Raw genomic sequence first — 14,916 nt, forward strand, 5'->3', positions numbered from 1 at the left:
AATTATTTTAAATTTAAATTTCAATATATTTTATTTTATTTTAATCTCAGTATATATATATATATATATATATATATATATATATATATATATATGTTGTTTTTTTAAATTAAGTATGTATATTTTTCTTTATATTTTGGTTGTAATTATGGTGATTGTGGTCTACAATACAAAATTGGACAACTTTAAAAACAATTTGATACAAAATAGCTTCATAAATTTAAGTATAACACAATTTATCATGCAAGAGGTTGTTTATTAAGTTATTGATATTCTTGATATAAGATCACTATATTTTTAAATGTTTCAATTACATAAATTAATATATTAAATATATGTTATTTTTTTATATATTTGATACTTCAACATAAATTACAGTTAGTACAATTGTTTACAATCATGGTGTATAAGATACATCTTATTAAAATTTTTAAAAAAACATACATTATATAAACATCGTACCAGATTTACAAAATTTTATAGTTCAACCGTGTGGTTAAATCATTATCAAGCGAAAATATATTCAAAGTTGAACAAATTTTTATTTATTAATAGTAACACTTCAATATATAAAGTAGAGTATATTTTTCTAAAAAGTAATGAATCAAGTTATAACCATTAATGTACCATGACTTATATATTCATATACAAATTCAAAAATCAAAAGATATTTATTAAAACACAAACAAAAATAAAAATAAATAATTTCACATGAATCTGATACTTTATATATCAGCACACTAACTTAAAGATCTAAAAACACTACTGATATACGTCAAATTAGTTATATATCTATTTGGAATAAGTAATGTATCACCACTTATGATATAAAGATTCAAAAAGATAAAAAAATAAATAGAAGGAATGCAAAGCGAAATCAAATAATTGGAGATGCATATATGTAATATTATTGTTCTTCAGACATGTATGATGTATTAATGTATCTGATACATATTTGCTGCAATTAATAATTAGAATAGCGAGATGTATATCTGTAACATTATTGCTCTAAAAATTGCGTGTACATAAGATTTGTCTAGCTTGAATCTCCCACAATTATATATTTCTCGCTCAAGGCTAACAATGTATCTTCCAAATTTATAAACTAAAATAACAAATTCAGACGGTGCAACAACGTGCAAACATTAAATAAGTCAATGATATATTAAATGAAATATCTTTGTTTGATGTTTATGAATCAAATTAAAGTTTTGTAACTCTTCAAGCAATGCCAAACACAAATAGATAGAAAAAACTAGCTTGAGTTCTGATCGAAAAAGATTGAACATGGAAAATAATTTGGTGGCATCTCCACTCGTAAGACACTCATCTCCATCTTTACCAAATTAACAATTTCAACATTTAAATTGTTATTTTTTGCTCTTATTTGAACAAAAACATAAAAAATTACCAGAATCAACAAAGTTGAATCATTGTTGATAGATCTTCTCGTGTTGTTTTGAACATCGACTAATGGGGTTGATAGATCGCCAGATGTAGCATCAATGTATCAACAACGAATTTGAGATTCAACCGTAATGATTGATTTAAGATTCACAAAACAAATTATTTGTGCAACCACAATTTCAATACTATTATACCGTTCATAACTTTGATCGCTCACCCGAATGAATATCTCAACAAAAATCGATATAATCAACATATATTTCGTATATGTTATGATTTGAAATAGATGGAGGACAAAAAGATTGAAGATTAAATTCTCTGAATCTGTTACGGATTTGAATTGATTGATATCAATTTATTTTGCGTGAGTCGTGTTGATAATTAATTTTACATGTAGGTTGCTATTTAAGTGCAACAATTAAGTTATTTAACGTATCCAAATTTATGTATCTGACTGAATATAATGTATCCTGATGCTACAATTTTTAAGAGACTTTTGTAAAATAGAAAAGTTTTGAGATATAATATAATTTAAGTTTTATGTTATGGGGTTTATGTAAGTTATACTTTGCAAATTATCGACATCTTACTACTAAAAACTATGCATGCATGTGTATTGAATTAGATAACAAAAATTAGCACTTATTAAAAATAACGATCAATTAGTTATTCTGAAATAGTGTTCGTAATATTAGTCCAATAAAAAAATGTATGTAGGCTACATGAGTCACCTCTAAACATATGGTGCAAAAATTGTATTCTGTTACGCATCAACATATTAGTTAAATAATGTATGTTTATGTGTCTTGAATTGTAATGACATAATTAGTTTTCTTGAACTTATGTAGCTTTACTTTTTATAAGCTACAGAAATATTGAAATTTTGTTTTTCCTCACTTTATAGCTCGTGTGTTTTGATATGTAAGTTACTATTTTGAATAGGACACACTACTACAAATTTGACTTAATGCAACGCTTATTTGACAGCAATTCTACAACCGTGACAATAGATTATGTGTTGCGACGGCTATAACCGTTGCAATATATTCTTAGATCTAGTAGAACAATTTCTCATATAAAACTGTGGTATCATCTATATAATCGCTTCAATAGAGAATCTATGACCACACACTTATTAACCGTGGCGAAAAAATAGTATGTGACAACGGTTTGGTTAAGTGAAAACGAAAAAATAATTGCCCAACCCACGAATTTTATGAGAAAATTTTATTTCACTCCATTACTTTAGTCTGTAGCTCGCTTTTTTTTTCATTTTAGTGAACTAAGTCCTCTAAATTACATTTTTAAAAAACTTAAACATTTAATTTCTCTAAATTTCCAGAACCCAGTGACTCTTTCATCTTCCACAACAACGTTTGAGCTTCGGTGAAGAGAATCATTGGTCATCTTTTTTGGTGACTCCTCCATCTTCTACAAAAAAAAACGTTCAGGAATTCATCTCCAAAAATAGTCTTCTTCAACATTAAGCTTCTAGATAAAGAGGTGCACTATTTTTAAGGTGATTTCTAAGTCCTCATTGTCTCTATTTCGTTTTAGATGTACTATTTTTCAGAATTTGAAATTCCATTGAAGGGTCTTCTAAAAATTGTTAAGAATAACAAATGGGTTTGTTGAAATGTCTGTTATTTGTTCTTATTTAGGCGTGTTATACGTAATCCATTTGTAGTTTAAACTTTGTAACTCAAATTTTGTGAAGATTTTATAACTCTGTGAAAAAATAATTGAGAAGCTGAGTTTCAATTTTATAAAAGAACTGTTGTTTTGTAGGTTATTTTGTCCTAGGGCTTTGGGTATTTTGATTTGCATATTGCATTTGGCCTATCTTTGTGAACTTAAATTTCCCATTGATCGAAAGTTTGAAGTTATTATTGTGAAATTTAATTTTCATATCATTATGAATGTTGCCCAAGCTTACTGGTTTTTGGAGTTATCCCAAACAAACAGAGAATAGACAAAGAATAGTTATTAGTGCCTTTCTAAGTGGATTTACGGCTTTACTACTTTACTGCTTTACTGACCTATTTGTTGTTAACCCTTTGCATGAGTTGACATGCAATTGAATTAGAAGCAAAAAGTTAAAATGAAAGTAGCCTTTATAAACGTAGTTGTATGTGTATTCTTTGTGGAACTTGACTTCAGGAAGATAAGTTGGATATTGCTAACTGGAGTATACCTCTACAAATGAAATTCCAATTGCATGGACAGATGCCTTCTTTAAGAAAGTAAGGCACTAGGTGTAGGATAAAGGACAAGATTCATCTAATCAAACTGAATTCAAAACTGCACATTACATTCAAGCACGGAATCCACTGTGAGTTAAACCATAGGGCATATGCACATCTCATCAGGATTAATGGTATACTTAAGCAAGAGTTCTTGTTCACTATTATAATAAGGGTTCTTTCTCACATAAGGAGTTGTAGCAATTATAATAGTAGAACCCCAACATCGTGTCTTTTATCCTAAAGAGGTGATCTATCTGGCTTTAGTTTCCTCATGTTTTTTGGTGGCTAAGCCATTTTCATTTTTCTTGATGGTATGAAGTAGATGCATCCCTCCTTCTTCCCTCTAGACGTTTGTCCCATTCTTTCTTCTGGGAGTGAATTTTAAGAATTTTAGCTCTTGTTGTAGTAAATTAGAAGATGTTGTAGCTTAGTATCAGATCTTTTTATTTTTGTTTAAAATATCCATGATAAATTACCCAGTTCTCTCTTCCAACATGGTAACCTGTGCTGCCTAGATAGTTATCTCACTGTCATTCATTCATTGGGAAGATTATTGTTTAGATGGACTTGTAAAAAGTAACTTATAAGTCAAGAGCTAAAAAAAATTATATACATAACTTGTCTAGAAATTTGTTTCTGGAAAATAAGAGACTTCAGATTTCATATAATATCTAGAATTGGTTGTTTATTTGAAAGAATATAAATACTTTTGAAAAGGTAGAATAACATATAATAAATAAAATATTTTAAAAGATGATAAAAGATAAGACCAATTGTTAAAAATCACTTAATAGACGAGTCACCAGATTTATTCTATTGTTACTCATTAGCTCTAAGACTAGTACTAGCTGAAGCATAATGCCTACAATGTACTATAGAATAAATTGAGGAATCAAACTATCAAGTAAAATATAGGTTATGAATTGTTGTTTGGTTATTAGTTTAAAGTGATCTAAAATGATCTCATCAGGACATTTCTACCATTTTTGTGAATTACTTTTACCTTATTGTCTATAATAATAATTCTTCTGTGTTGTAAGGCAGTACCTACAATGTACTATAGAATAAATTGAGGAAATAAATGATCAAGTAAAATATAGGTTATATAACTAAATTTCACTTACCGAATGACCTAAATTAGATAATTTACAATCATGATTTTGATAGAAACAAAAAAGTACAAGAATATTCAAACTTTGAAAGGTAAAGTTTTGTTGATAGTGCTTGTACTCATGAATTGTTTTTTTAATGTTTTGCTCATGTGACGTAGGATATTAAATGGAAGTTGGAGATAAAAGCTGGATGAATCTTCAAAGATCCACTAATGAGAATATCCATGGAGTTAATGGTTTTCTAGATAAGGCATTTGAACGAGCTTTCCAAGGTCATGGTTTGTTCATGGATACACGAAATGGATTTTCCATGTATAAGGGTTTTCCTCAATAAATACGCCGCATCTAACCAATGATGATGAAACTTTCGACAGAAAAGACGGTATTGATAAACTACTTCAAGATACTTTTAGAAATGTAGCGGATGACACGAGGCATGAAGGAATAAGAGAGGGACCATGTAAAGATGCAAAGTAATTCTTTAAATTAATTGAAGAAGGGAAACAAGACTTGTACCTGTGGTGTCAGAATTTTTCTAAGTTGAATTTCACCATTCGGTTATACTTGTTTAAATGCATTCACAATTAGAGTAATGTAGCCTTTTCAGATTTGTTGGACTTGATAAAAGAGGCATTTCTCTTTGCTCAGATACTTGAGTCTTTCTACAAGTCAAAAAAGGTGATAAAAAATTGAAGTCTTCATTATGAAAAAATTCATGCATGTCCTAACGACTGCATGTTATTCTGGAATGACACTGCAAAGTTAGACAAGTGCTCAGTGTGTGGATATTCTAGATGGAAGAATGTCCGTGATGACTTGACTAATAAGGTCAGTAAAATTCCAGCAAAGGTTTAAGGTACTTTCCTTTAATGCCCAGGCTTCAGAGGATATTCATGTGTTCTGAAACATCTGTAGCTATAAGATGACATATACTGAACGACTCAAAGATGGAAATTTAAGACATCTTGCTGATGGAGAAGCTTGGAAGGATTTTGATTCCTTGCATACTGATGACTTCGCTAGTGATGATCATAACGTTAGATTGGGTCTTTTAAGCGATAGTTTTAATCCATTTTGAACTATGAGCATTTCCCCTAGCACATGGTCGGTTATGTTGATGAATTATAACTTATCACCATGGATTTGCATGAAGTCGGAGTATATATTGTTATCAATGATTATTCTAGGTCCATCGTTTCCGAGAAATGATATAGATGTATACTTACAACCACTGATTGCAGAGTTGAAGAAACTATGGGAAGTGAGAGTGGAAACATATGATATTGTAACTAATCAAACATTTATGTTGCGTGCAACTTTATTGTGGACAATTATTGATTTTCTAGGATTGTCAATGCTTTCCACATGGAGTACCAAGGGAAAATCCCCACTTGCAATCATAATACTTGTTCCCAATATCTCAAACACAATCGTAAGATGTGTTATTTGGGTCATCGAGCATTTTTACCTCATGATCATCCATATAGAAGAGATAAAAAATTCTTTAATGGTAAAGAGGAGCATAGAGTTGCACCTACTCCCTTATCAGGCATATAAGTTCTTGAAGAACTTCGTGAATTCAATAATGTTTTTGGGAAGGGCCAAAAGAAAACAAAAGAATGATGGTCCATGGAAAAAAATCCATATTTTTTGAGTTGCCTTATTGGGCAACCAACAAATTGAGGCACAATCTTAATGTGATGCACATAGAGAAGAATATTTGTGAACAGTTTGCTTGGGACTTTATTGGATATACTTGGAAAGTCCAAAGATCATATAAATTCTCGCTATTATTTGCATAAGATGGGGATACACAAAGAGCTTCAACCAGTAAAAGATTGTGATACTGAAAATATTCATTTGGCTAATGCTTGTTTCTCTATGAAACCAGATGAGAAAGGGTTATTTTGCACTATTTAAAAGATTCCAAACTACCAAAAGGATTTGCCTTTAATACATCAAGTCGTGTGCAATTAGAAGATATGAAAGTATCAGGATACAAAAGCCATGATGCTTACATCATTTTGCGTTACTTGATCCAAGTTGCTGTTAGAAAAGTGCTGCCTAAGAATGTGTCTTTGGTCTTAATTAGGTTGAGGGATTTTTTTAGAGCCATATGTAGTAAGGTTATAAGAAGAACTGTTGTTAATAAGCTAAAGGCTGAAATCATTGATATAGAATGTGAGCTTGAAAAGTTTTTTCCTCCATCTTTTTTTGATTTAATGACACATTTGCCTATCCATTTAGTGGATGAGATTAAGCTTGGAGGCCCGATTCATTTGCGTTGGATGTATTTTAACTGAAAGAACTATGTGTGACTTCAAGGGGCTTGTTTGTAATCGAATCCCAGAAGGGGCATTAGTGGAGGGTTTTTCAGCTATAGACTGTTTGACCTGTATTTCGAGATACCTACCTGAAAAGGTGAAGACAACATTTAGTAGGTATCAAACCGAGGATGATGAGGACAATCAAATAGAGAAAGGTGATGCTTTATCTTTATTTCCTATGATAGGTCATCCAATCGGAAGTATGAATAAAAGGAAAGGAAATACTTTTAACATGGAGAATCATGAGAGGTATGAAGCTCATCGATATGTTTTGTTCAATACCGTAGATGAAAAAGAAGAGACATTCATCGAGTAAGATAAAATAGTCATTTGTTTCTAAACATCATTTATATTTATGATAATGTGCTTAACATTGTTTAAATTGCATATCATTCTTGCAAGGAGCATAAGAATTTAATTGATAATCTTATTAGAGGAAATACATGGGTAAAAGCACAAATCCATAGTAGAGAATTCAGTGATTGATTTAGGGATAAAGTTAAAAATATAGAAGTTTCCAATCATTTAAGATGGCTAGCTAAAGGACCTAATTTTGTGGCTAAAAGATATACTGGATATTTCATTAATGGATATAGATTTCATACAATGACACGGGATGTCCCTTGCAAGACTCAGAATAGTGGAGTTACTTTTTCAGTATCAACATATAGTTTTACTAGCGCTAGGGACCAAAATCCTATCGATGGAATGGTTATCTATTATGGAATTATTCAGGATATCACTGATATTGATTATTGGGGTTGCTTTAGTGTTGTACTTTTTTGATGTGATTGGTTTCATAACGAAGTCGATGAATATGGATTGAGACTTGGGTATACTTCAATAAACAATGCAACACAAATGATCTGATCCTTTTGAACTAGTATCTCAAGTGCATCGATTTTTTTTATATGAAAGACCCAATTGAGAAAAATGTATATTATGCAAGACATAAAGTTTCAGTGGATTTGTATGATTTAGAGGAAGATAATTGTCCTAATATTAAAGAAACATTTTGGAGAGAGACTAACGATGACATTGGTTCATCAGAAAAAGTACTCGAGGTAGATGTTAGATGGTCGAGAGAAGATCTCCTTGTTGATATCATTGATCTGCCTACCCTAGCACAACATTCAGAAGATGTAGCTATGGAAACATCTGAAGAGGAGGATGACTTTGATGATACTGATTGGGATTGGATGGAAGCTGATGATTGACAAAGGATCTTCTGAACTTGTTCAATACATTCTCTTCTTTGTTTTTATGTAGTGTGTAGTAAATTCCTCTTTGAGTTGCATTTTATAAAGTATGGATGACGATTGCACTCTACTTGATTTCTGCCTATTTGCTACTGCAAGTTCTTGCTAATGTTGGTACTATAGATATATTAGTTACTAAGATTCTTTGTTTATTTCTATGTTATACTTCTCTTTGCATCTTCTGCCATTGCTTGTTATTCCTCTTCAGCTTGAATCCATTGCTTGTTATTCCTTTTCCCCAAGATGAAATCTTCCTTGTTGATTGGTTGAAAAGTGATCTACTGACCAACATTTATTTTTCAAATAAGAAACAAAAGGAGCATAGTTCTTTATAATATGCTTCAGCTACTACTGATATTATTGTTGTTTGTTCTTCTGACTTTCATTGTTTATGTTATTAACATTTGAAAATTCTGCACTAAGAGGTTTCTTATGTCTTATTTTTACACAGATTTGGATAGTCATGAGTCAAAAAGAGTCTTTAAAAAGGAAAAAAAAAGCAAAGACATATGCTAAAACTGGATCATTATCATTCTTGGCAAATAAAAAACGACGGTTATTGACAACAAATGAAATTGTTCAAGCTATAGAGTCAGAGAAAGGACAACTGCTTAAGTTAATTGAACAACAAGCAGTAACACCACAATCTGAAGCTACTGGACAGTCTGTGGAGGAGCAGCCTCTTGAATAACCTCTTGATCAACAACCTACAAAGGATCAAGTGCAAATGAACTTTGTCACTCAGCCACGCGGTGAACAACCTGAAGAACAAGGTAATATATAAACTTAGAAACTTACTAAATTCATCTACGAATTCTAATTTCTTATAGTTTCTTATAGTTCAAGGTGTTTCCAGTAAAAAGAAAATAGGTCAAACGCAAATGCATAATGTACATGCACGAAAAGAGCATAAATTGATCTTATTGAAAAGCTTAGATCAACCGGTTGGTCCTACTGAGGACGTTGTGATAAAGTTAAGTAGCTTCCTAGGTACATTGGCAAGAAATGCGACTCTTTGTCCATTTGATATACTTGATTGGAGGAGCATGGATACTAAAAAAGATTTGTGGGATTATATTAAGGTTTAGAGTATTCAATATTTAACTTCTTGTAAAAGTATTTTACTTCTATTGGCGAATTGAATGACACCAAATTGTAGAAGAAATACATTATTCCTGAAGTTGCACAAAATTGGGCTTTGGTAACAATTCGAGATGCTTGGAGAAGGTATAAAAGTGATTTGAAGACAAAATATTATGATGCATATGATAATGATGAAATTCGAATGGCAAAAAAATCTGGTCATATTCTAGAATGTCAGTTTAGAGATCTCCTTAAATATTGGAAGTCTAAGAAATTCAAGGTAAAATTTAGCTTAGAATCTGAAATATCCAGCTTATTCTCTCCAGATCTCTTTTGTGATATAGTTGCTTCTGCAACTTTATATTTCTTTAACTTTATCTTGTGCTATTCTTTTCTTTGTTGCAATATTATTGCAGCTTCTTACTTTTTCCAGTGTGGTACTAGTCACAACTAAAACGGAGGATTTTGCTTCAATCATAGAGAAAATGTTTTATTGAGTGAGATTTTTATGCTTATCTCACTGTATATGCCTTTGTTTAACATTATTGATTTATTTATTTTTTTGCAGAAAATGTCTGAAACAAAAAGTAATAACTGGAAAAAGCTGTTGAATCCACACACAGCAGGCAAAAAGAATTTTTCTTTAATCTGTAGTAAATTGGTGTTCTCTGATTTATTATCTAGTCTTAACTAGTCATTTAAGAAATTCCTGATAACTATTTTTATGTGATTAGGAAAAAGAAAAGAAATATGTATCTTTTAAGGAACTCCTTGTGGTCACAAGAACAAGAAAACCTGATCGTTTGTACAAGGCATCGAATGAGAACACAACCAGCAAAATTGTATGAATACTGTTGATATGTTTTTCTAATAAGACCAATATTTATTCTAAATTTTAGTTTACAAGACTGATTGTTGGATATGATTTGTTAGGCTACGTGAAGGAAATTGAAAAGCAAATGAGCATAAATGGTCAGTCTGTTGATGCATTTTCAGTTGTCATGGATCCTGAACATCCGGAACATCTCACTATATGGAGTGGGGGTTACAAAGACAACTTTGAAAAAGAAATTTGACAATTCCGAATCAACTTAAATGCAACAAATGATGTAGTACAACAAATGCAAGAAAAGATGAAAAAAATGGAGAAACAAATGGAGAACTATGCGACAAGAAGTTATTAGAGATGTCTTCGCACAACTTCAGCAAGTAGGATTAATTGATCCTAACATACTAGCAACATTGTCCGTTCCTTATCCAAGAGGAGCTACTTTTGCTCAAACAGCTGAGCAAGGTTAGTGTCACTAAATATCCGTTTTTACACTATTTCTTCTTCTTCTACTACTACATTATCTTTCTCTTGAAACTCTATTTAATTTCTCTGTTGCGACTCTGATTTCTCATGGCAGTAGAAAACATTAATACTCTTGGCCACCCTTAAAGTTTATATATCGATATCCTTGTGGACTATTGAGTATTTTAATATTTGTTGGAATGCTGTAATATTTAAGGGACTTTTGAGTACGACCTTGATGATTTTTTTATTCCCTATTTATTTTGATTGTGGCCTTGTCGGCCATTTGGTTAGCTGAGTATTTTCTAGGATCAACCTCGTCAGCTATGAGTTATTAAGTATCAGCTAACATCATTCTATATACTGTTGTTTTAAGATATCTCCCTTTTTTCTTTACTGTTTGTAGCAGTTTAATGTGTGTTGGACTGTTGTAACATAAATGTTATAAGAGACTATTGAGTACAACTTTATCGATTTTGTTATTACCTATTTTTTAAGATTGTGGCCTTGTCGGTCATTTGGTTAGCTGAGTATTTTTTAGGATCCCTCGTCGGGTATGAGTTATCAAATATCAGCTAACATCATTGTATATACTGTTGTTTTAAGAGATCTCCACTTTTTTCTCGTTGTAGCAGTTTGATGTCTGTTGGACTGCTTTAGCATATATGTTATAAGAGACTATTGAGTACAACCTTGTCGATTTTGTCATTACCTATTTCTTATGATTGTGGCCTTGTCGGCCATTTGGTTAGTTGAGTATTTTCTAGAACCAACCTCGTCGGCTATGAGTTATTAAGTGACATTTGATTATCTTCATCAAAAAAAATTTAGAGATGCTTTTGGTTTCTTTTCCTCTTTAGCTGTTTCTGGTCCCTTCATAGCTGCTGCTGCCAATCCAGCAGCCCTGCCTTCATAACCCCAACCATTGGTTGCTTGATCATACCCAACTTCTTTATAAGAATGGAAGACACCTCTGAAACTTCAACTAAGGTAAGTCCTAAAACATCATTCACAAGACTCCATACCCTATTAGATGGAGGATTTCGATGCTCGGTAGGATAAAAAAATTGTAGGATGATAATCAGCTGGATGCTTTCTCTTGTCAACTTCTACTTCTTCATCTTCTTTTTCCTCTTTCCTAGCACGCTGACCAAAGTGTCGAGTAAAGACAGTTTAAGGTAACAAAATGGTAGTTAGCCACATGAGACTGAACAGATTGTCTCAAGAGTGCACAAGGCAAATGATGCCTCAATCGTGAAATGAAACTCATTTCCAAAATTCTACTGCACAGGGGACTTTACTAGAAAGTAACCATCTATTGATCCTTCTGAAAACTCAATCAACAACCTTGAGTTTTGAGTTGACGAATCGATGGTAGCGACAATCGTAGACAGTTTTAACTGAATTTTGTTGGCTTCGATGTTTCCTCCCTTTTTTTCTTACTCTACTTCTTCCCCTTCTTTTAGTGACTGGCTCATCTGAATCGTATTTTCCAGTAGCTTCAGTGTTGTAACAATTATCTTGTTCATTAAGATTGTTTGTTTCTCTTGTTTGTGGACTATTCTGATTTCTCTTGCAGCTGAGTCATTATACTTTTGTTAGTTAGAAAATAGCTTTATTGTTAGTCATTATTCCTATTGTTTACATAAATTAAGACTTTAAAGTAAGGAGGATATAAGTTTTGAGTTATTGTTGAACTGAACTAGGAGTGATAGAATAGTTCTCAAAATCAGTATGCAAATATCAATAGCAACTATATTATTTTTTAATGTCATTTGAAATTTATTGAATTTATATATCTGTTGTAGATATAGAGTGATAACTTACAAATATATCACTGAAGATATTGAACTATTGCAACAAAATTGCTAAATTATTTTGTATTTTCATTAATTGTATATAGGTGATGATATCAATGAAAGCAGTACTGAGGACTTGGTATAGGAGCTGAATTGAGTTAATGTTAACTTTACCTATGTTCTGAAAGTCTGTTACTTTTGAAGTTTGAAAACTACTTTGTGGTGAATATGTACATCTCACCCAGTTTGAATGGTTGAAGAATGTTTATATATTTATTTTTATCGATATTATGTACCCAACCATGGATCTAAGTTGTAATTTTGGTAATTAAATATAACTTCTTCGCAAGTATTTTATGTTATAAAAGTATTGCAATGGCTCATAATATATGTGTGGAATCAATTGTATATCTTTGTTGGGATAGCCTATCGTTGCAATAGGTATATATTAGTTGTTGCAAAAAATATAGAATTAATGCATTACCCCGTAATAACTGTAGCAATGGACATTGAGCAACACTTATAAACTGATGCCTTACCAAGTAACAACTGTTGCAATAGAATGAATTTTTTGTGAAAACAATCGTAGCAACAACCTAAAGAGAACCGTTGCATAAAAAGCTATAGCGATGGTAGTTTAACCGTACCAATACTTTGTTAACCGTCGACAATGAATTGGAAATAAATGTGGCATAAAACTTTATTCGCACGGTTCACAACCGTGTCAATAGATATCTAACCGTCGCCAATTTATTAATCTGAAAACTGTCACAATAGGTCGATTTACTGCTACAATTATAATAACCGTCTGAAAAAATCGTCCCAATAGAGCTATTGCTACACGAGTTGTTGTAGCGATTGGTTAAACCGTAGCATTAGAGCTATAGCAACGGTAGAGAGGCCTATTGCGATGGTAACTTAGCCGTGCCATTAGGTTAAATTTCTAGTAGTGACATAGACATGCATTTCACGAAAAATGACATGCCGGTAAGACAATATCATATGTTGTATTACTAAAAACATATGATATGATCTTAAACATAAACAAAATAAAATAATACAAGTTAGGAGATTTATTAGTTAAAAAAAGAGCTAATAAGAAGTTTTTGATGGATAAATTCCCCATGACCTTGACAAAGGTTTATTATAAGAACAATAGTTGATTTTAGAGAAAATATGTAAAAAAAAACCTGAACGTGACAGTATAACTTATTTAGCAGTTTAACTACTCGAGTGTTTAAGTACCTCCCCCATTAACGTCTTTTAAGTGAATTTAATTCCACCCAAAAAAGTTGAGGTGGCAAAAAAAAATAGGCGCATCTATAATTTTTTTTCTTCAAAAAAGTGAGATAAATTTCAAGTGATCATCTATAAAAAAAATTTCTTAAAAAAAGTGATATAAATTTCAAGTGTTCATATTTTTTTCTTAATATATATCTATATAAATAGAAAATAGAAAACAAAGAAACACCCTTCCCAGCTCTAATTAGATCAAATCTACCAAATTGACTCTTAAGAATGAATCAAAGAATCATAAACAAAAACTTGATTTCAAGATTTAATAACAGACATCACAAGCAATTTATACCCATTATTACATGAAGAAATCAAAGTAAAGAAAAGGCAAATTTAGGTATTTTACCCATTATTTGTGGTGAAAAGAATACCACAAGATTATTGTCTTTTCCTTTGATTTAAAAAAAGAAATTAATTACGTGGATCTAATGTGATATTACTGTGTCACTGATGTGGCATTAATGAAGTGCGTGTATAGTGCACTTTCCGGTGTGAGACTAATATTGTACTATTAGGGTGAGACTAAATTCAATTCAAAGATGTTTAAAGGGGGTGTTTAAACACCCGTATAGTTTAAATACTTGAGTAAGTTATTTTGTCAAGTTCAATTTTTTTTTAAATGTATTTTCTCCATTTTGGGGTTTAAAAAAAATGATAATGTGCACAGTCTTAATCTTATCTTATGAAAATGGATTCCTCGACTCAAATAACGCTTGATCAATGGGCTAATATTGATAAATGAATTTATATATCTTTTAAATATTTTAAGTTGTTAATTATTATGATTCATAGAATTTTATATAATTTTCAAATATATAATAGATTAAAAGGAAAGATAAAAAAAATAAATTAAAATAAAAAGAGTACATTTTTTCATAAAATACCTTCAACTTGAAGCAGACACACCAATAAACACCTCTGCTTCTGACAACTTATATAAAGTAGTAATTTAAGTTTGTTGTAATTTATTATATTTTATATAATTTTTAAATATATAACATTAAAAATAAATAAAATAAAATATTGAAATTTATAAATACTCTCAAGTAAGATATGTCATCTTTTGGCTATTTCTATATAATAAATAAATATA

General features: G+C 31.0%; 1 long non-coding RNA gene across 2 annotated transcripts; it reads left to right on the plus strand.

The window, feature by feature from the left end:
• Window positions 1–2,683: 2,683 nt before the first annotated feature.
• Window positions 2,684–12,913, plus strand: LOC101254170 (uncharacterized). 2 transcript variants are annotated; one of them, XR_011213235.1, is made up of 7 exons: window positions 2,684–2,926; window positions 4,924–7,341; window positions 8,803–9,124; window positions 10,003–10,060; window positions 10,169–10,276; window positions 10,368–10,728; window positions 12,632–12,913. It is a non-coding gene; the product is annotated as an uncharacterized lncRNA (long non-coding RNA). The 2 variants fall into 2 exon arrangements; XR_011213236.1 differs by having other exon boundaries at window positions 4,924–5,147.
• The last annotated feature ends 2,003 nt before the right edge of the window (window positions 12,914–14,916 follow it).

This window comes from Solanum lycopersicum, chromosome 12 (genome assembly GCF_036512215.1).
Source record: "Solanum lycopersicum chromosome 12, SLM_r2.1".
NCBI lineage: Eukaryota > Viridiplantae > Streptophyta > Magnoliopsida > Solanales > Solanaceae > Solanum > Solanum lycopersicum.